This window comes from Peromyscus eremicus, chromosome 16_21 (assembly GCF_949786415.1).
Source record: "Peromyscus eremicus chromosome 16_21, PerEre_H2_v1, whole genome shotgun sequence".
Lineage (NCBI taxonomy): Eukaryota > Metazoa > Chordata > Mammalia > Rodentia > Cricetidae > Peromyscus > Peromyscus eremicus.
In genome coordinates, this window is record NC_081432.1 from 38,741,134 (window position 1) to 38,765,163 (window position 24,030).

Here is a 24,030-nt window from a genome sequence, read left to right on the forward strand (position 1 = left end):
TGCATACAACACATAAAGTTCACATATAATCTGTGGTGATATATTGTGTACCCTAATAAATTTACATGAGGATCAGAGGACAGAGCCAGCCACTAGATTAGACATAGAGGCCAGACAGTGGTGACACACACCTTTAATCCTATCACTCGGGAGGCAGAGATCTGTCTGGATCTCCGTGAGATCAAGGCCACACTGGAATCAGAGCCAGTGGTGGCATACACCTTTAATCCCAGTAATGGGAAGCACACACACCTTTAATCCCAGGAAGTGATGCCTGGGCAGAGAAAGGTATATAAGGTGTGAGGAAACAGGAATTCACTCTCTTTAGACTGAGGATTTCGTAGAGGTAAGGACTTGTGGCTGGCTGGCTCTGCTTCTCTGATCTTTCAGCTTTCACCCCAATATCTGGCTCTTTTTTTTTTTTTTATAAAAACATTTTAAGATTCGTGTTACAATAATCTCATGCATACCCTCTGTCATGGTTGGTTTCAAATGTCAACTTGCTACAATTTAGATCCACCTGAGTGAGGAGCCTCAGTGGCAGAGTTATCTTAACTGACGTGGGAAGACCCACGTCAAGTGTGGGAGGAGGCGTGGGTAACAGCCCAGATAAAAGGGGGCCTGGCAGAAGATGATTCACTTTTTGCTCCACTGGCCTGTGGCAGATGAGTTAATTACCCTGTGGCTGCTGCTGATTCCTTCACAGATCTCAGAAACCAGCTTTTCCTGGGCCTCTCCAGGAACCCTCCAGGTTTTCAGTGCCAAATTGGAACTGTGGAGGCACGCAGCCTCCTAAACTGAGAAACTACCGCGTTCTCGACCTCTTGGAAGTGAGACAGCTGTGTTGCTAAATTGACCACATTGCATAAGCTAGTTTAATAAATTCTTTACAGTCATTCTATCGGCTCCATTTCAACCGTCACTAACACAGCGCCTAGGTATATACACCCTTGACACATGACATCAGAGATGTTGATGGACACTGGTATACCAGCATCTGTGACAGCATTATTCCAGATAGCCCAAAAAGGGAAACAACGCAGCTCTGCGCTGCAGAGGACAGGGCGTGGGCAATGAGCACATAGTGCAGTACTGTGCAGCCTGGAGAAGAAATGAACCTTGAAAACGCCCTGCTAAGTGGGTTCAGTGCCACATAAAAGAAACCATACTGGATGACTCCACTTAACATGGTGTCTAGACAGGCTAACTTATTTATTTTTATTAATTTTTTTATAGCCTGACCACTGTTTCCCCTCCCTCCTCTCCTCACAGTCCCTCTCTCACCTCCCCTCTGTCCCCCCATCTACTCCTCCTTTGTTTCTCTCCAGAAAAGGGCAGACCTCCTGTGGATATCAACCAAATATGAAGTACCAAGTTACAGTAAGACGAGGCACCTCCCCTTGTATTAAGGCTGGACAAGGCAACCAAGTATGAGGAAAAAGGGTCCCCAAAACAGGCAAAAGAGTGAGAGACAGCCCCTGCTCCCACTGAGTCCCACACGAAGACCTACACACTATAACATACATGCAGAGGGCTTAGGTCAGTCCCATGAAGGCTCCCTGGTTGTCGGTTCAGTCTCTGTGGGCCCCTGTGAGCTCAGGCTAGTCGATCCTGTGGGTTTTCTTGTGGTGTCCTTGACCCTTCTGGCTCCTACAATCCTTCCTCTCCACCTTCCTCAGGATTCCCTGAGATCCAGACAGGCAAACTCTTAACAGCACAAAATAATAAGAGTCCACCAGGGAGTATGGGACGGGAGAACAGAGAACTATTGCTCAGTAGCCACTGAGGTTTATGTGTATGTGCATTTTCTGTGTGTGGACATGTGCATGTTTGAGTGCTGGTGTCCTCAGAGGGCAGAAGCATCAGATCCTCCACAGCTGGAGTTACAGGTGGTTGTGAGCTACTTGATGGGAACTGAACTCAGGTCCTCTGCAAAAGTAGCAAGCACTCTTAACTCCCGAGGCATCTCTGGGGCTCCAAGTTCATGTCTGAAGACATGAGAAAGTTTTTGGAAATATATAATGGTGATGGTGCTGCAATATTGTGAAAATAATTTGTCATGCAGAACAGAACTTAAAATGGTTAAATGCTCCACTTGCCTTAACCACCCTGTCCATGACCTCCCTTCCTGATGCAACTGTCTGCTTGGTGCCATGATGCCATGTGTGAAGAATCTGGGAATTGAGTTCCAATCTTGTAACACGAGGCTGTAATGCCCCAACTACTTCATAAAGCAATTTCAAGGACTGGGGTGATGACTTAGTTGGTGAAGTACCCATTGCACAAGCATGAGGCTCTAAGTTTGATTCCCAGCACCCACATAAAAAGCCGGGCACAATGGCACACACCTGTAATCCCAGAGCTGGGGAGGTGGAGACAGGTGGATCCCTAGGGTTTGCTGGTCAGCCAGCACCGATAAGTGATAAGCTCCAGGTCAGTGAGAGAGCCTGTTTCAAAAAACCACGGCTGGAGAGACTGGCCAGTGGTTGAGGGCACATATCGCTCTCACAGAAGACCCGAGTTTGGTTCCCAGCACCCATGTCAAAAAGCAACAAGTGCCTGCAATTCCAGAAGATTCTAACGCCTCTGGCTCTGTGGGAATCTGCACTCATATACATATAACACCCCACCTCCCAGACTAAAAATAAAAAAAAAAATGCATGTGGGGGCTGGGCAGTGGTAGCACATATCTTTACTCCTAGTACTTGGGAGGCAGAACCAGGTGGATCTCTGTGAGTTCGAGGCCAGCCTCATCTCCAGAGCGAGAGATCCAGGACAGGCAACAAAACTACACAGAGAAACCCTGTCTCAAAAAAAAAAAAATGTATATGGGAAGCTCCCAAGGAACAACACCCAAAGTTGTCCTCTGGTCTTCACATGTGTGTGCACACACATACAGGAGCACATATGTACACATGTACATGGTTGCATGAACACACACACACACACAGAGGGAGCCAGTGGGAAACATTATACTCCTGTAGTAAATGTAGCAAGATTTTTGGCGTCTGGGAATTTTAGGTTTGGCAAATTCGGAGTGCCAAGGATGAGGACAGTTATCTCTGTGGTGCAAAGTTTGGGTCATGACTATGATTTTTCGCTGAACAGAAAGCGCTGACCTCAGCACAGTATTCTACAGCCCATGCCTGTGAGGTACAGGGAAGTCTGTAGCTTTACCAATTACAAGCTCCAGCAAACAATACAGTGCTCTGTGAGGACGCGCCAGGCCATGAGATGGTTTGATGAACATTTCCATTATTTATACCCCATGCTTGGCAGTGCCACAAAGCATGTCCCAGTTATTTTGATGACAGATTTTTATGAATGAGTGTGTGTGTGTGTGCGCGTGCGCGCGCGCACATGCAGGCCTGAGGATAACCTTGGGTGTCATCTTCAGGAGTGTTAGCCATCTCCTTTGAGACAGTCTCTCATTGGCCAGAAGCTCACTAAGTACCCTAGGCTGGCTGGCCAGGGAGCCCCAGGGATCCGGCTATCTCTGCCTCCCCAGGGCTGGGATTACAGATGTGAGCCGCCACACTCAGCTTCTTAATGTGGGTGCTGGGCTTTGAACTTGGGGCCTCGTGTCTGCTATCTCCCCTGCTTCTGTTTGATTGTTCCTGATGTCCACAAGACACTTGGATCATGTGACCCCCCTCCACTGAGTACCCACAGTCTCACACACACACACACACACACACACACACACACACACACACACACACACGAGCCTGCATCTCCCCCTTCTTTCATGCCTTCTTAAAATTTTGTTTTGTTTTGAGACAAAACTGACTGACTGTTCTGGAACTCACTCTGTAGACCAGGTTGGCCTTGAACTCACAGAGATCTGCCTGCCTCTGCCTCCCAAGTGCTGGGATTAAAGGCATGCGCCACCACCGCCTGATAGGTCCTCTTTTTGTTAAGATTCCAATGTAAAATTGTCTCCCTGGGTCTGGCTGACTTTGTTTAACACAATGCTCTGCAGTTCTACTTGCTTTTCTGTAAATGACACGATTTCGTTCTTCTTAATGGCTGGGTCTCTCTAAGTAGGCCAGGCTGTCCTTGAACTCTCAGCTGCTGCTCCCTGAGTCTCCTGAGTGCCAGGAATACAGGAGCTAGGATTCTGGCCCCCTCTTGACCCCTCAGGCAGAAAGTCACAAAAGCAGAAACTTCCTAACAGTCGTCGTTGTCTTCCTCCTCCTCCTCTTCCTCCTCCTCCTCTTCCTTCTCCTCCTCCTCCTCCTCCTCCTCCTCCTCCTCCTCCTCCTCCTCCTCCTCTTCCTCCTCTTCCTCTTCTTTTGGTTTTTCAAGACAGAGTTTCTCTGTTTAGTCCTTGCTGCCCTGGATCTCGCTCTGTAGTCCAGGCTGGCCTTGAACTCTGAGTTCTGCCTGCCTCTGCCTCCTGAGTGCTGGGATCAAAGGAGTGCACCACCACAGCCTGGCCAACAGTCCCTTTCTATTCTCTTTCTTTTCTTTTCCTTCCTTCCTTCCTCCTTCCTTCTTTCCTTCCTTCCTTCCTTTTCCTCCCTCTCTTCCTCCTTTTCTCACTTCCTCTCTTGTTGCTTTAGATGCCAGCCCTTCCCCCTACCCCTTCTGCTCTCCTACATAAGAGAGAAACATGCAAGACTTGCCTTTGTCCTTCAGAGTCTGGCTTATTTCACTTACCACAATGACCTCAAGTTCTAGGAGTTACCCATCACGTTCTCACAGTTCACATCCACACCAATGAGCAAATCTACCAGCCCCTGCCCTTTATTATCCAGAACATAACTATGTCTTATCCTTCTTCTGCCAACCTCTGGAGTAGTTATGTCATTGTCCCCAGAGTAACCGAGAGCCTTCCAGCTGGTGTCCCACTCTTCAAACAGCCCGGATGCCTGTCATACATAGCTGGACCACGCAATCTGAAGGCCCCATTTATCTGAGAGTGTAAGTCTTTCTCATGACACCCCACGAGGGTTGCCAATGTGGCCTCATCGCCCTCTGCACCTGTTCATCCCACTTCGGCTCCACAAGCTCCCGACCAAGCTGAGTTCATCAGTGTCAATGGAAGCCCGAGCAGTCACTATTGTGGCTAGTGTATGCATCAGGGATGGAGATATCGTACAGTTGGTAGAGTGCCTGCTTAGCAAGCAGGCATCCCTGGGTTCAGCTTCCAGCATAACATTAACTGGGTATAGTGGCACATGCCTGCAACTCTCCCACTCAGGAAGTGGAGGCGAGAAGCTCAGACGTCCAAGGTCATCCTTGGTTCTTCAGTGAGTTCAAGGCCAGTGTATGCTATACGAAACCCTGTTTCAAAACAGTAACAACAGAGCCAATGTTCTCCCAGGGGGGCGGCACTGAGGGATGTGTTGGTGGTCCTGATTCAGGGAATGCAAGCCCTTGGATACATGCAGAAACATGCAGGATGCACACAAACTGCATCTGGCTCGTCCGCTCCCCTCCCTTTCCTTATTGGCTCTGACGCTGTCTCTTCAATGGGTGCATCCTTCAAGACGAATGAAGCACTTTGCTCAGGGCTGTTTTTGTCTCCTTGTCAAAATAGTTCTCATCACTCTCCCGGGCATGGTGTTCAACAGTGAGGAGACTCAGACCAATTCTCCTGCCCAAATTGAGTTTTGTTGGGGTGGAGGGCTAGTGAACTCCAGGGTGAGAAAATACCAGGACTATTAGTTCCACTCTTAGTGAAAAAAAAAAAAAAATCAAGAAACATTTTCACTGGTTCCTCTGCCATCCAATTTTTGTTTGTTCTCATTAAAAAAAAGGAAAAGAAAAGAAAGAAACAATTGAAGCTGTAAAGGCTTCACTGGGATGCAGAGGAAAGGGCAGGAGACTGATACACACCTTCAGGTCTGTGTGCTTCTAACACACATGAACATCTACTCTCCAAGTCTTTCGTCTCGGGTGTGACTGTGTGCACATCTTCATGCATGTGGTGACCAGAGGACAGTGTTGGGTGTCTTCCTCAGTCACTCCCCATCTCATTTCTGAAACCAACAACACACGATTCTCCGGTCTCTGACTCCCCTGTATTGGGATTATAGGCACACACTGCCACGCTTGGCTCTTATGTGGGTTCTGGGAATTGAATTAAGGTCCTTTATCATTTCAATAATAAATAAATAAATAAATAAATAAATAAATAAATAAATAAATGTCATTTCAATAATAAATAAATGGAATTTTTTAAAAGAAGCATAACAGAATCCAGACACTTTACAGTCTGTCATTCAGTGACTAAGACATAGTCCCATAGTGGCCATATGAACAAACAGGAAGAGATGGTGGGTAAGAGGGATGTACTTCAATTATGCAGAAACAGCAGGGCTGAGCACACATGTAACACAGCACTGAGGAAGCTGAGGCCAGCCCAGGCTACATTGTGAAATAACACTGGGTCTCAATGAAACAAAAACAAATGTCTGGGGAGCCGGCTCACCAGTAAACGCCTGCCGCTCAAGAATGAAGATCTGAATTTGGGTCCCTCAGCATGTGAAAATCTAGGAATGGCAGCACATGTCTGTAATCCCAGTACTGGGGAGGTAGAAACACCTGGATCCCTGGAGCCTTGTGGCCCGCAAGACTAGCCACATCCACCAGCCAGCTCTGGGTTTGGCTGACAGATCCTGCCTCAGTGAACAACAGGGAAGCATGGTTCCTGACATCAACTTTGGGTTTCCACATGCATGTATGCACAGACACACATATATCCATGTATACCCCTATACATGCAAATGTGCATATACACACATGTACAACACACATACATGAAAATGGAAAAAGAGAGGTGGAGAACAATAGAGGAAGATGCCCAATGTTGATCTCAGGCCTTCATACACACATACACACGTGTGCACCCATACACGTGAACACATACATACATGGACACCACACATAAACTGTTACACATAGACACACACATGTGCACCACCCTACACATACACACACAACAAAACACAGCAGTGCTCAAATACATTAAGGAAAAAACCCCAAAAAACCACAGCCTTCCAGAACACACAGGAAGAAGAAATAAAAAGGAAACTGACGCTGTAACCAAGTAGCAAATGAAAATCCCAGAGCTGGAAAACACAGCTTCCTTGATGAAAATACTCACTGCACAGGCATGACAGCGAACTATTAACAGGAGAGGGAAGCCAGAGGTGGCCCTGGCCCTGAGGGTGTTTGGCAACTCTGTGGGATAAAGATCCCTTCCTCCCACAACGCTGATGAAGATGCCCCCTTCAGTCATTGGAAATTGGGAGTTTTAAAGGGTGCATTCAGTCCAAACTGCTTGTGCATGGTTCCTGGACAAACTCACGGATCACCCTTATGAAGCCCGTTACTTGCACGGATGTCTACTTCTGAGAGACTGGTGTGAAAGTCACCAGTGGATGGACATACAACTGTGCCCGGCATTGCATGTCAGGCTGGGCCGTCACACGGGGCTTCCTCCTTGATGTTTCTGCACCTTAGCACTGGTCTAGCTGCTGTCGCAGACTAGCTCAGTTGAGGCAGACTGCTGCCCAGTCAGAGGCGTCTCTGCATAGTCGGCATCCACGTGAGCTCAGAGGCAGATGGGTCATGTTCTTTCTCCCCAGCTGGTGAGTCTGGCAGAAAGATGGCTAGACAGCTTTACCCTCCTGCCCTGCAGCAATTCAGCCTAACGCCGAGTCCCATCCATGATTGTGCACGGAGTGTCCTGGCCAGGACTCTGCTTAGAGCTGCAGAAACGGTGTGAGGTGGCTGGGGAGATGGTGCAGTCAGCAAAGTGGCTGCTGTGTGAGCATGAGGAGCTGAATGTGGACCCTCAGCACCCATCTAAAAGCTAGGGTGCACGCCTGCAACCGCAGTGCTGGAGAAGTTCTTGCCGGTCAGCTAATCCTGCTAAATGGCGGGCTCCCAGTTCAGTGAAAGACATCATCTCAAAAATCAGTTCAAAATAAATCACAAACGATGGCTCCCAGACTGGAAAGCAAAGAGAAGCCAGCATCTAAACAGAGATCACGATGCACCAGGCATTCCCTGTGTATCATTTGCTAGAATGCTGAGGCTCAGAATACTCACATATGGCAGCATGACCTTGACCTTAAGGCACACAGTGCTATGCCTGACAGTCCTTGGTTGCCTGGCCTCCCCATCATCTGTGGCTGATGGCTCGAGGCAGAACTGGATGTTTACCATTAAGGCTATGCTCACTAGCCCCATTCACTAGAACCACAATACCATAGTGATGCTGCAGGCTGGCCGAAAGAAGGGATATTGGCTTGCTGCACCTTGGGTCCCCTGGCCCCTATACTAATGTCTTGCATGGAGTTGGGGTGTGAAAATAACTATTTAGCTGATGTAGTCATGAGAAGCCCTATTTGTTTATTCATTAAGAGTTCTACAGAGCCGGGCGGTGGTGGCGCACGCCTTTAATCCCAGCACTCAGGAGGCAGAGCCAGGCGGATCTCTGTGAGTTCGAGGCCAGCCTGGGCTACCAAGTAAGTTCCAGGAAAGGCGCAAAGCTACACGGAGAAACCCTGTTTCGAAAAACCAAAAAAAAAAAAAAAAGAGTTCTACAGAGCTGGGGCTAATGGTATACACCTGTTCTCTCAGCCTGCCAGGGGCTAAAGCAGAAGGATCATGAATTTGAGGTCCAGCCTGGGCTACACAGGAAGAACATGTTGACAAAAATAAACGAACAAAAAAGAATTCGCCAAGACATCCCAAATCAAAAGGCTGGGATGCCCATTCTAAGAACACACTAACCCGCCAATGCTGACAGTCAGGAGGTGTTGAAGGGCTCACTCTGTGTGTCCCACAGCAAAGGCCAACATCATGAAGAGCTCCCACAGCTGAATGAGGTGGGCTTAACTGCTGTACCCAAGCTTTACATGCAGAACAGTGCCCCAAAGTCTTTTTTTTTTTAAACATACTTTAAGCATTTAAGTTTTTAAACAATGAAGCCTTCTGTAAGTTTCCTATGTACTTTGTCTGATACTATATTCTAACCCTCCAGCAGAGGCCCTGGAAGACAGCAGACACTGAACCAAATTCACAGAAACTAAACACTCAGACACACATAGAAAGGACGACACTCCCATGCAGCTGTCACAGAGACTAAAGCAGTAAGTACCCAGTGAACTCTTTTAGAACCATAAAACAAACAAAGCCTCCAATCTCCGAACATTTGAAAGCTACCATCAAGCTCTTGGTGGCCCTATTGGTTCAATACTGCTTCCCAGTCTATAATTAGGCACACCATTAAGGGAATCTTTTGAAAAACAGGCTTAAACTGGAATGTCTTCCAAGTTGATCATTTGCCTTTGTGCCAGTTCGTTTTTTTCTGATGGTTTATATACCCTAAGGTTTAAACCGTTTCCCCTGAGAGCTAACTGTAATTTCAGTTTCTAATTCGATTCTAAATACAAAGAAAAAAAGAACAACAAAAAACCCTACCCAAAATGAATCGATGCCCTAAAATGTGTATAAAATAGCAAAGTTACCATAAGAGAAAATGTAAACAAATCAAAAAATGAAAATAGTACTTTTAAAAAAAGTCTCCTTAGGGTCTGGGGAGAGGGTTCTGTGAGTGACCTGAGCTTGACCCCCATGTAAAGCCCGGGCAGGGTAGCACACATCTACAATCCCAGCATCCCTCTGGCAAGATCGGGAGGTGGAGATGGGAATGTGTGGGCCAGCTAGCCTGAAGAATGCAGCAGCCAATAACAAGAGACCTTGTTTTAAACAAGGTTGTTCTCTAACCTCCACACATAGACCCTGGCATACATGCATGTATCCAAGGAGGCAGGGAGGGGAGGGAGAGAGACACTAAAAAAAAAAAAAAAAAAGAAAAAAAAGAAAGAAAAAGAAGCTCCCCGCACTTTAAGCTAAGATGATTTTGTGTAGGAGGCTAGCAGTCTTTTAAAGGATAGTTCCAAACAGACAGTATTTGAAATTTCAAAACCATCTACACAACAACAGAATTCTTATAATTTCACCAGCACCAACCGGCAGCAATCTAGGTGTTAAGTGCTGGACCGAAGGGCAAAATAGGGTGGGGTGCCCATGGTGAGCAGGACTGGACTGTGCCTGGCAACACAAGCAGAAATGTGAAGTATAGCAGATCTCTGCCCGTGATAATGGCAGCCTATAATTTAAAACTCCACTCCTGGAGGCTTGACACAGTGGAACACGCCCTTCATTTCAACACCTGTGGAGGCTTGCAGATCTTTGTAGCTCACAGCCAGCCTGATGACCTATATAGCAAGTTCCAAGCCAGGCAGGGTTACATAGTGAGACCCTGTCTACAAAACAAATAGTCTGCTCATGAAGAACAGGAAGAAAAAGCTGACATGAAATATGTGTGTGAAGGGCTGGGGACGTAGCTCAGTTGGTGGGATGCATGAAGCCCTGGGTTCCAACCCTAGCACTTTGTGAACTGGGCTCAGTGGCACACTTCCTGTAATCCTAGTGCTCAGAGGTGGTGGCAGGAGTATCTGAAGTTCGAGATCATCCTTAGCTAAATGGCCAGCCTGAGGCTAGCCCGGAACACAAGAGATTTTCTGTCTCAAAATATACATCCGTGTATTTGAAGTCATAGGGAAGCCATAGAGATTCAAAGAAATTCAGAAGACATAGTCGGGCATGGAAGCCAAGTGTCCATGGTTATCATGATACAATTTTATGAAAATCTCTCTTGACACCAAAAGACTGAACTGCTGGGCTTCACAGCCAAGTTAGTGATACACCTTCAGATCACTTAAGACTATGTACTTAACCTGCTACCCTACTGTTTAAGCTTCATGTGCCCTTAGGAGAACAATGTAAGGCCTTGGATTTCCCATGCAATCACTTTTATAGCCTGAGTCAATGCACAGCTTTAATCTTAGGCTATGTACTTTTCCATGCCCTTGACCCAGAGCAGCATGTGTGTATGTGTGCTGTGGTACCCATTTGCTGAAGGCAGCCAACAGGTTGGAACCAATCTTACACCATAAATATCCACCATAAATGTTGGAAACAGCATACAGGTATCGCTTATATCAGCTGTTTGCGTACTGCTTGCTTTTCTGAGTGCCTCAGGGTCCGCTGATGTCAGTAACATGACTTCTCTCGTAAAGCTCTGTTCAAGGCTTTAGTAAAGCATCCCTCGTCCTTCCCCCATGCCACGCATTCTGTGTTAGTCAATAAATACGGAGCAAAGCCCTTTGATAGGGATAGACATGGGGACAGTCACCAGCATTCAGGCAGGCATGGACAAATACAACTGACAGACTACAGATAGGCCAGTAACCACAACCTACAGATAGAAGGTACTGGGAGAGAACCAGAGAAATCAAACTTGGGCTCACTCTTGATCAAATTGCTCCAAGAGGAAAAGCTTTGTTTTCATTCCTTAATGTGTCAACGCATTTTGGTGTTCTCTGAGGTACTCTTGGAATGTGCTAATTAATGCACATGGCTGCCCCTCCCCGGGGACAGAGAATTCACATGGCTGCCCCTTCCTGGGGACAGAGAGTGCTGATTCCTTATTATAAAACAGAGGTGGGGCTGAGGGACTGAACAGACTTGTAACAACGTAGGAAGGATGTTGGAGAGAAAGGAGCTTGATTCAAGAGTGACCTCCCCACCCCACCCACCCAGGGACAAGCATGGAACATCTTGCTTTGTGTCAGGACTGAATGGTGATCAGTGGGGAGTTTGGTTAATGAAGGACCTACTTAGCTCTGGGTCCTGGGACACAGAACTAAAGGAACCCTAACCACCAGTTACTTCACAAAAGCAACTATGAACCCTCTCCAGAGAAGGGAAATAATATCCAGAGCCATAAATTATTTTCATAAAGTATTCTGCAAACACTTTGCTCATCTTTTAATACAGAATGATCTGGTGCACATGGAGGAAAGGCACCATGATAAAAAGGACAGCTCCAGTATTTACAGGTCCAACCGAGTCCAGGCAACGGAAGGAAGTCTCGGCCATAACAATGGGTTTCATTTAAGTAGATAACGTAGTCTGAGCACCTTCCCTCTACAATCTCCATGAACACTTTGCTCTCTCCCTCTCCATCTTCCATTCATTATCATCTGTTTCCATCGGCAGATTTTTCTTCTACATTCATGCCATGTATACATACATGGTTTTATATATCTATATGAAATCTAGGATCCATAAGTGAAAGAAAATGCATGATATTTGTTTTCCCAAGTCTCCCTTAATTTGCTTAATCTGATGGTCTCTGGTTGTACCCATTTTCTTGCAAACAACATTAACTTCATTCTTCTTTATAGCTCAATGAAATTCACGACATAAAACATATCTTCTTTACCCATCCCTCTGTTAAAGGATGACTGTGTTTATAAAACTAGTGCAATAAAAATGGATGTGCAAGTAGCTTCCTGGTACATTGACTTTTCATCCCTTCAAAACATACCCAGGGGTGATATATCTAGGTTGAATGCGTGAACAAGAATTCCTGGAAAGAAGCTGTGTCTGAAAAGGCTAATTAGAATTTCAGTGATGCGGAGAGGTTGGAATGTTGCAGGTCCAGAGCCTAATTGCAATTTATCTTGGGCCATCATTAGCCCACTAAATAGCCGCTCTTTGCTCACCTCTGCATCTAACCCAACACCTTGTGAAAAACAAAAACCTATGGAATGTATTAACTAAATAAAACTCCAGTTTCCACCAATCAAAGGGCTAAGAGTATTGTCAGACTGTATCCACAGCCTATAGCAGCGCTCTCCCTATCTTGCTATAACCCACCTACTTGGTATGCCCACTAATGTATTTGAACAGGGACATGCTTTATGGCTTTCTTTGTTCTATTACTACAAAAAGCTCATGAAATTGCTACCTCATTGGAAAGTGGTATTTGGGGAGACCTAACAATCTGTTCCCAGGCCATGTTCATTCATATTTGTTTCCAGAATAAACTGTATCTTTGAAGCAAGAGCTATTTCATTCATTCACATATGGTAGGTCTTATTTTTAGTTTTCTGAGGCACCTCCATATTAATTTCCATAGAGAACTAGTTGATACTTCCACCAGCTACAGTGAATGGCCACTCCCCATCACAAGTATTTGTTATTACCTATTTTCTTAATGATTGCCATTCTGATTGGGATGAGTGGGAATCTCAATGTGATGGGGTCTTGCTTTTGTTTTGCCTTCAAATAGTATTTTCTTTATGTTCTATCTATTTATGTTCCCTTTTGTGGAATACTATTTTAAGATGTGTTATATTTGTTGATGCTGTGGAACATTTGTTTAATGACACAAAGATGTGTTGTATTCTTTCAGGTTACATTTGTTTAACTCTGTGAAACTGTGTTACTTTGCCTGTCTAAACACCTGATTGGTCTAATAAAGAGCTGAATGGTCAATAGTGAGGCAGGAGAAAGGATAGGCATGGCTGGCAGGCAGAGAGAATAAATAGAAGAAGAGATCGAAGAAGAAGGATCTAAGAATAAGGAGAGGAGAACTCTAGGGGCCAGCCACCCAGCCACCCAGCCACCCAGCATGGAGTAGGACTGACAGTAAGATTACAGAAGTAAGAAAAGGAAAGAGCCCAAAGGCAAAAGGTAGATGGGATAATTTAAGTTAGGAAAGCTGGCTAGAAACAAGCCAAGCTAAGGCTGGGCATTTATAAGAAAGAATAAGACTCTGTGTGTGATTTATTTGGGAGATGGGTGGTGGGCCCCCCAAAGAGTAAAGAGTAAAAAACAAACAGCTACATTTCCCTGATGGCTAATGATTCTAGCTTCAAGAGGTAAAAGGCAAGACGGATATTTTCGGTAGAGAAGTGAAGCCAAATGGAAGCTTTGAAGCAGAAGAAATGTCAGTAACCAGAGGGGGCAAGATGGTCCAGTGGCTAAGGCCACTGGCAGCAGAAATCCACATGGGGGGGGGAACACTCCCAGCAGTTGTCTTCTGACCTTTGCATGTGTGCTGTGGCATGTATATGTCCCCACATAAGCACACAAAATAAATACATGTAATTTTCAAAAATTCAGTAATTAGAATCAATAACTCAATGAATGTGCTTTTTAAAATATAGGCTCTCACTCTGTAGCCTGGGCTAGCCTCACACTTGCAGGAATCCTCCCCCTCAGCATCTTGATCATTGGGATTACAGGTATGAAAGAGCATGCTCGGTGGTAAGTGAATGTGTTCAACTGTAGAGTGGATGGTTTAAAAGAGAGAGAGGTCCAACTGGAGTGCCCAGCCTGAAACAGAGATAGAGAAAAGGATGCCAAGTGCGGAAGAGGGGAGGAGCTGCAGCCTCTCTGGTTCACTCAGAAGGTGTGATATTCGTTAAAGTATCAACTGGACACACTTAGAATCTCCTGGGAAGAGAATCATGATGAGGGATTATCTTCATTGGGTTGGCTTGTGGGCATATCTGGGGAGCACTGTCTTAAGTTAACTGAAGTGGGATGACCCAGCCCACTGTGGGCAGCACCATTCCCTAGGCAGGGAGTCCTGACTTGTCTAAGAGAGGAGAAATCTAGCCAAGTGCAAGCAAGCAGTGAGCATGTGTGTATTCATTTCTCTGTCTTGACTCAGAGGAAATGCAACCAACTATTTTGAAGTTCCTGCCTTGTCTTCCCCCCAATGCTGGACTGTAAACTGAAAACATAAGTTAAAAATATCCCTCATCTCCTTACTTGCTTTTTTGTCACAATATTTTATCACAGCAACAGTGAAACTAGAGTAGAAAATCTATATGAATTAAAGTCCCAAAAGAAGAGAGGAGGGAACCATGTTGGCAGCGGTGGCTGGAAACTTCCCAATGCCAGGAACAGATACCAGGCCATTAATTGGGGAATCCCTAGAACTGTACAATGGTTAAATTAAAACCCACATGTGAGGGCTGGAGAAATGGCTCAGAGGTTAAGAGCACTGGCTGTTCTTCCAGAGGTCCTGAGTTCAATTCCCAGCAACCACATGGTGGCTCACAACCATCTATAGTGAGATCTGGTGCCCTCTTGTGGCATGCAGGCATACGTGCTGGCAGAATGCTGCATGCATAATAAATAAATAAATCTTAAAAAAAAAAAAACACAGGTGAGCATATGATTGATACTAAAGACAAACAGGAAAGAGAATATACTACAAAGAGTCTGAAGAGACAACTTGACTTCCAAAGTGCAAAAATTGAAACAGCAGCTGTTTATTTAAAAAAAAAAAAAAAACAGGAACAATAGAAACTGTACGACAAAGCAACAATATTGCTACAAACTGGCTCCTAAATGTTCCACAAACCCCCAGAGTTAAAGGCGAGGTTCTCAGCCTGTGGTGCTACAAGGATCTGGGACCCTGGCCCTGGCTTCTCCCTCTCTTTCTGGCACATATGTTCCCACCATGATGTGCCTTGCCATAGGTCCAACTAACCAGAGGGCAAGTGTAAGCTTAACCGGACCTCACCCCCTTTCAGGTGTTCACCTCAGTTCATATGTCACAGTGACAGAAAGCGGACCAACACATGGATGATGAATGTCAACAGGTAGACTGAGGAAATGAAAGGATTTAGGTAAAAACTACTTTCACACAGTCTGGGAGAACTTGGCATCAGCAGATTCGCCACAGAGAAAATACTAGACCTGGTTATTCTGACTGACCGTCAAGGATCACAGATGGGAAAGGCAAGCTGGAGGAAGGAATAAAGACAAGGAAAATACACGTCTCGGGGGGAATATAAAGGTACACGGACTCTACAAAGCAATAATGTTTCGTTGAATTAAAATAGACAAAGAGGGTCTGGGGAGACAGCTCCATGCTGGGGAGCACTGGCTGCTCTTCTGGAGGACACAGGTCTGTTCCCAACACACACGTAGTGGCTCACGACTGTTTGCAACTCCAGTTCTAGGGGATCCAATGCCCTCCTTTAGCTTCCTGAGGTACCAGGCACACAGGGGTGCACAGATGTACGTGCAGGCAAAACACCTATACATATAAAAAAAATACACAGAGAAAAAATACACGAACAATGGGAATATATAACATCTGTGGTCTGTAAGTTGGAGGAGAGAGTGGATGCATCATCCAGGAAGATATTAAAAGCATTTACTTACATTCGACTTATATCAAATAGTGCAGGCTCTATGATGTAATCTCAGCTTAAAAAAAACTCAAAATAAAGTAGAATTTTTGGAAGTAGGGATGGTTCCCAAGGCCTTGCATACACTATGTATATGGTCTACCACTGAACTACTCCATTGCCCGAAAAAGAAAATATTCTGAATGATAGTTTTAAAACCTTAAGAATGAAAGTGTGCAGGCTTTAGATTTTGTTAGAGAGGAGAAGGAACAACAGCATTTTAATTTTAGCTGTGCTCTTAAATGGCAGCTTATTTGAGTAAAGAATTCTTAATACTCTATTATTCCATTATCTTCTAGACTCCACTCAGCTGGCTAATTAGTAGGTTTCGGTGTCATCACCCCATTGTGTCTCCCCCTCTGCCTTCCCCTCTGTCTGCTTCTGCAGTCTCGTGAGTGGGCACTGTGGCTGGTGAGGGGAAGAGCTGCATCTTCTAGCAATCTGGAAAAAGACACGAACATCCATTTTTTTCAGCGTTACCTCTTTGTACAGTCCCATCTCCAACATCAGCTAGACTGCGAATGTTTTTCACTTTCCCTGGGTTATCATGAAACAGGGTATGATTCTTAGGTTAATTCCTAATTTATAGTCTGAGTAGATGTAAGTTGGACCCCAAATCAAGGCAAGGCATGGGCCCTGATTTATTTATTTGTTTGTTTGTTTGTTTGTTTATTGGCAGGGTTTCTCTGTGTAGCTTTGGAGCCTGTCCTGGAACTCACTCTGTAGCCCAGGCTGGCCTCACACTCACAGAGATCCTCCTGGCTCTGCCTCCCGAGTGCTGGGATTAAAGTCATGTGCCACCACTCCCCGGCTGGGCCCTGATTTCTAACTCTCAGCAGGACAGCAGAGTCCCTGTGGGTTGAGTGGAACTGGGTACCCTTTCTGCACCCCCAGCACAACTGTTAGAGGATTCTAGTCTTGAGTAAAAGCTTCAGTTCTGTGTTCAACCTTGAGGTCCCAAATAGAGGACAAAAGTCCAGCTGCTGCTTCCCAAGCCAAACACTCCTCTCCTCCTCATCTATGAGTTTTGCATCTCCGAAGCCAACCATCTGTGGATGAAATATATTTGGGGGGAAAAGAAGAGAAAAGCTTCTAACTGTATTGAACAAAACACATAGCCTATTATTATTGCCATTGGTTGCCCCCGCCCCAGGGGTGGAAGGTAAGTTCCTATTGCTGAAGGCACCATGCTTTTCAGAAATAGGGCCCAGAGACTCCTGAGCTGGAACTGACCTGAATGTGTCCTTGCTAAAGACTAGCTTTTGTGGTACCAGAATGCAACATGTGAGTTTCCAAAGGAGGGAGGCAACCAACAGTTCTATGCACTATGATGCCTGTAGACCACATCAATGACCAGCATGTCAGACAGCCCTAAGGGTGCAGCAGTGGCGTGCATTCCTTGGTTGTAACCAACAGCTCTCTAATTGGACTTAAGACCTCTCAACAAGAGGGACCATACCTGGTACTGAAAACCTAACTAACTACTCAGTGCTAAATCGTGGTTATTGGAGGAGAATCTACAACCACTAATTTACTAAACCAGCCTAATCCCTATCAACAATCTATAAACATTTGTCCTTCTATTCCCAGATAAGTGTAGTCTTCAACCCTCATCAAGGAAAATTCTCTTTGCAACAGACAGAGACCACCACAGAAAACTACAACTGATCAAAATGTAGGGTTGTGGAGTCCAGTCCTAGTGGATACATAAAGGAAACATTCCCATACCTAGGACTCAAGGAACATTGTGGAAGAGGGGTTGGAAAGGTGTTTGTTTGTTTGTTTGTTTTTTGGTTTTTCAAGACAAGGTTTCTCTGTATAGCTTTGGAGCCTTTCCTGGAACTCACTCTATAGACCAGGCTGGCCTTGAACTCACAGAGAATCAGCCTGCCTCTGCCTCCCGAGTACTGGGATTAAAGGTGTGCACCACCACCACCCAGCAAGTTAGAAAGATTTTAAGGGCCAGAGGATTACAGAGTTTCCTGTGAGACTGTGTCTCCTAGTAAAGTCAGACACACCCATAAGGTGTTACCGACATGACTGTCCAAACATGAGTTGAACATGGACAAAAACAGTAGACATGCACAGAAGGGGGAAAGCCCAGGAGGCCTCAACCTACACAAAGAACTACAGGCAACTAAGGGATGCTGAGAGTGGGAGAAACCGTCTTTGTTGTGCATTTAACAGCATATGAGAGAGTCAGTGTGGGGGGAGCTTTTTATAGGTCACTGTCCTAGCAAATTGAAGATGATAATTTCATTATTACCAAGAGACAAAACACAGTTGAACTGCAGATCTTGGGTGGCATGCACCCCAAGAAGCTAACAAAAATGATTTAAATCTCTGCTTTAACAAACAAATTAGAGGATCTTGCTTTGTGAAGTGTCAGATTGGACAATACCTCCTCTGCACTAACCACTGCCCACTATGATGTGAAGCTTTTCTCTGACCAAAGCTGAGAGCAGCACAAGTCTATGAATATCGACATCTAGAAGGGAGTTTGACTACATGGCCATTTGGGAAAATAACACCAGTGGGTTCTCCACTTGGGCCTATGCTGCTCCAACCTTGGGTTTGACCATATTTCAGTACCGTAAATATTTTCTTAAAAAAAAAAAACCTTTATAAACATTGTATTTTTTTTTAATTTATGGGAAGGTAGTAAGTATGGGTGTGTCTATGTCACAGGATGAGAGTGGAGGTCAGAGGACAGCACACAGGGATCCGTTATCTTCTTCCCCCCTGTGGGCCCCCAAGGATCAAACTCAGGGCATCAGACTTCACAGCAAGCTGGGCCCCTCCTTCCTCCCCTCTCCCCTTGTCCCAGCCTCTAGAGTGCTGGATTACAGGTTTGTGCAACACACCCTTCTGTTCTTCTTGCCCATACCCAAAATACCTCTTTATAAACATGCTACAGGTATCTTTAAACAGTTTAGAAGAAATGCTTTCTCCTTGGCCACAGACTTAAGGGAAAGAGAGAGAACAGTGATAAGTATAAAGTACTATATATTTTGGATATTGTCTGTTTACATTAGAGAGGAAAAAAAAACAGGTAATAAAACAAACTGCTACAAAGCTTTGTGAAAAGCCTTCACTTCAGTTCCTTGCACGGGGGATGTGGATTCAAAGGGTTTAAGGTGAAAATACTGATTGGCCATCATAACTAGGTGACAAGACTCTAGTGCTGAAGACATCACAGACTTTGGCTGCAGGACATAAGGGAACTGACCTTAAACTAGCCAGGAAAATTCCTCCCTGCTGGCTAGCTTTGACGGTGCTAGGAGGTGCTATTCAGGCTGCTGGGGAAGAAAAGACATCTGTTGTCTTACCCAGTGATGGATCCTGGATGCTACAACAGAGACCTAAGAGGTGAGATGTGCTCACCGGTGTACTGGTGGCAAGACCGTTTACGGTGGTAACCAACTGCTCTCTTGGTTGGATCTGAGGCTTCCTCCACAGGAGGGAACTCAGACCTGCTATTGAAAACATGGTCAAAAACCTAAGGAGGGAAAAGTCACAGGCCTAAAGGGGGGACCTACTGATGTTATTTTCCTAAATGGTCAGGTAGTCCAACTGCTATCTGGATATTTATGTCTATATCCCTAGATTTGGGCTGCTCTCAACCATGGTCAGAGAGGCATTCTACTACAGTGGGTGGTTCATGAAGAGGGGGTACTGTTCAGAGTGCTGAGAAAAAGCAATGATATCAACCTTCCCCCACAAGGCTTAGGAAAAATTAAGGGGACAGAAAGAATATGAGAGCCGGAGGACAGGGAGGAAGTCTGTTAAATGCTGTTCTACAGACATGGCAGGGCTGCTCCACTCAAACTCACAGCAGATGTGGTGGCCTGCCTAAGACCTGTACAAGGTCAAGCCAATGGAAAATTCCAGCACACAGAGGGGAGTGTCTCCTGAGTTCCCTCGTAACTGAAGAGCTATGGGCTACTGAAGGTTGCTAGGGGACAAAAGTCACTCCTGGTAGCTTCCTGGTAGGCTGCCTACATCCCTTTAGATGATCCCGCATCCATGAACATCTGGACAGCACAAATGGGACACAATGGGTTATAACAACACAAAAAGAAGGGGACATGACGTTGCAGGGGGCACCCACTCCAAATGGAGTTGGAGGGAGGGAATAGGGGAATGGATATGATCATGAGACATTGTGTACATGTATGCAATTTCCAAAGAATATTTTCTTTAACTAAAGATATAACACTTACAATCAAAACACAAAGAATCTGAAATGGTCCTATCTTGATTCACCTGAGCTGCATGCACAGGGCACCAAATACACACAAAAAAAATCTTCCCAACACTACCAAACCCTTAAACTCACATGAAACCCCCATACTCTACAGCCTGGCCTCAGTAAATCAGGGCAGCTGGTGAGCTCACTGATGGGGCCTAACGGACTGTCTGAGGACCCCACAAGGCCTGCAGAGAGCTTCCAGAGGAAGTGGGACTGCTCTGGACCAGCTAACTGCAGGTGATGGCTCCCCTCCCAGCTAACCCCAAAGAAGGCCTTTTCCTTTGCTTCTCTGACTCTTCAGTGTCCTCAGAGGGGTTCTAAGGAGCATGTATGTGGTGCCCACACCGGTGCTGTGTGGTGTGGGGACAGGAGGAGGGGACAAAGTGTGTCTATCACTGCTAAGCTGCAGAGACAAACCCTGGCACACTGCAGGACACAGGCCTCCCACCAATACAACTCCTGAACTCTCTTTAAGAGAACAGGGAGGAAAACAGGGAAGGCAAACAGTAGGCTCATACCCAGGCATTCATCCAGGGGCAGCTTTGCCTCAGAGCACTGCCTGCAGAGCCTCCTCAGGGTGATCAACAAGGGGGGCTCTGCAGGGAAAACTCAGGGGTCCCTGGTGCTTACTGGCACTCAGAGTCCCTCGTCCACAGCAAACAGATCTGCCTCATCTTTCTCTCGGAAATCCTTCCACTCACTCCATGAAATTATTATCTGCCGCCTGTATGCCAGGCATGAAATTGGATGCATTACACATATAATCATGAGACAGCCCCCCCCCCCCCCGCCCCGCCACCTCGCGCGCACGCCCAGTATCACGTTATAATGTCGATTTCACAGATGAGAGGTCTGAGTGCAGAAATCAGGCCACTTGTCGAATTGTCACAGTAAGAGGTATGGCTGGGATCCAAGGCCAGTGTCCGTGTAGCTACCAAGTCCAACATCTTCCCTATATTGCTCCCTGAACATGCATGTTGGCTACAGCAAGGTCAGTGTCTACAACGAGCCACTGCGAGACTACAAGCAACAACTCTGCTACCAGTCACCTAACAGAGCCTACGGCGGTACCACGGCGGGTACCACAAACGAAAGAGAAGTGGGAAGGAAAGGAGAGAGGAGATGGCTCAGTGGTTGAGGGAGCCAGCTGCAGGGGCAGGAGGACTTGAGTTCGCATCCCAGCGCCCTTATGAAATTTGGACACGGTTTCTCCTGTAATGCCAGTGCCATGGGAGGAGGAGACTGGAGGATTGCTGGGACTTGCTGGATGCCAGCCAGGTTCAGTGAGAGACTCTGTCTCAAGGGAACCTGGTGGAAAGTAATAAAACATGACACCAGACATCCTTCTCTGACCTCTGCCCGCGTGAGTGCACTCATGGGTACACATACACACACAAGTGCACACACACACACACACACACACACACACACCCCACTACCGCCACTATCACCACCACCACCAGCAGCAGCAGTTACAATATCAAATAGAAAAATCAGAGAGCTCACTGGGCTGGAAGAGACATGATAGCACATTTAAGGATGCTGAATTCCTATGCTATTCAGGGAAGACCAAGCTACCTCCAGCTTTACCTCCCCAGCCTCCGTGCAGGTCCCGAGGTTCTCCTGATGATAGACAGAGACAGAGAGAGATGTCCTAGAGCCAGCTGGACTATAAAAGTGGCAGCAAAAGAGGTCCTGGGTGTGTGTGGAGGGGGGGGGGACTGGAGATAAATCTGTTTATTTTCTCTGACCCTCACGTCTCATCTCTGTGAAATCCCGTTTTCCGGGGTGGGACTGGAGCTAGCTGCGGTATGGAATGAAAGAATGAAGCAGAGGACCTGATGAAATGATGGCCCTGGAGGTGAGCGTCACTCTCTGTTGGGTGCTGCTAGAAAGTCCTAAACTCTGCCCCGAGGTCACCATAACAACCCTTTGCTGCCTCCCGTGCACATAACAGCCACACTCCCACCCCCATGCGGCTCACACTCCTCCCAGCCAACTGCCAGCCCCGTGCTGTTCAGTACAGAGCCTCTCCTATTTCAAGGCTTCAGCAGCATGTCTGGGCTTCACTGTCTACAGTCTGTCTTCTCCCCTTCCCCATGTGAGGAGCATTTGAAGATGAAGCAAGCTGTGTGGCAGATGCCTCTGGGAGCAGAGTCTGGCTGGCTCACACGGGGTTTCAGATGACCACACACGGTAAGGCACCTAGGTCCTCCCCTGGGCTCTGGAGTTAGAAGGAGACACAGCCTGGCTAGGTAGATATGATTTCCACAGCTGGCCCTGTGCACTGCGAGCTTCCCCAGGTGATCTGGGTGACTGTTTTCCAGAGAAGGTGGAGACATGGACAGAGAGAAATCAAGAAACACATACACACACATGCACACACACACACACACACACACACACACACACACTCACACCTATGCACAGATCTAACATATTCATGTGATATAAACATCACACACATTGCACATACATGCATGTCATAGATACATATCACCCATTCACATCACATATGCATGCCCATTACCTACACATGTACACACTACATGTGCATGCACATACTATACACATGTACATGTATACATTACACATGCACACAGCACATACATCACATCTACCACCTACCCACAGCACACGCATCAGACACATTTGCATACTGTACATTTTGCATTGCACACACATATACCACACATGCATACACACATACCAATTATACCACACAGCTATATCACACCAACCTATGCACACCACACACATTACTTATTACATACACATGCAAACATACTACACATACCTCCTCAGACCACATATACACATACAACCACTAAAACTTTCTGGCTTTCTGTGGCAGGCAGTCCTTCTGTTTTCTTACGTCATCGCTCCCTTGCTGTGGACTTCTCCCCTCCTAACTACTGTACCTCCCATTTTACCTTCAGTGTGTTTCACCTTCAATGCATCAGGCTCTTGGGCCCAGAGGGAGCTGTGTGTTTCTTTTGCTGAGCCTTTCTGGAAGGAGGCTGCGTCCACGCTTCCTCTCCTCTCACAGGGAGTCATTTGCTGGCTGATTTTCATGCATCATTAGGAAGCCTGTCAGAGTCTATCACCTGCCTGCATAACTGCTCCTTCCCCTGGGCTGAGAGCCACAAGGAGGCATGGGAACATGAAGGGAGCTAGTCCAGCATTTCCCCGTGTGTGCCCCAGAGTTCTCAGACACATGCACTCTCACCCAAGATTTCTGTGAGCAGATGAATCTTCAGAGCCTTCCAATGCACGCAAGAATATTACAGGAGCCAAGCCATTTAACTTACATTCTCAAACGTATTGACTCGTGGATCCCTTTCCCCACTCAACACCCCTGCTAAGATTAATTCATCTATTAATCTTAGGCTCCCGGGACCCTGCTGTTGAAGGCATGGTCTGCAGGGGATATTGTTGGCAAGTAGTGAAACCTTTAGGAGAAATGGCCTTGTGGGAGGCCCTGGGATGATGGGTTCTTTAAAAAGACTGTGTGATTCCCTCCTCCGACTTCCTGCCTGGCGACCTCAGCTCTTCTACTTGAGCATTCCCATCATGGTGTGCCCCTACTGTTTGCTGCTTTCACCAGTAACCAAACAGGGTTAACCAGTGTTGGACCCTGAACCACCCACACTTGGCTCAACAAGCCCCTTCTCTCTGTAAAGCCTGCTG

General features: G+C 46.3%; 1 protein-coding gene across 1 annotated transcript in view; it reads right to left on the reverse strand.

Annotated features, from left to right (window-relative positions):
• Positions 1 to 23,357, reverse strand: part of Arhgef4 (Rho guanine nucleotide exchange factor 4) — a 46,285-nt gene extending 22,928 nt beyond the window's left edge. Inside the window, exon 1 of the mRNA XM_059244046.1 lies at positions 23,274 to 23,357. The gene's annotated coding sequence lies outside the window, so the exon portion shown is untranslated. The remainder of the gene's footprint in view (positions 1 to 23,273) is intronic.
• Between the last annotated feature and the right edge of the window lie 673 nt (positions 23,358 to 24,030).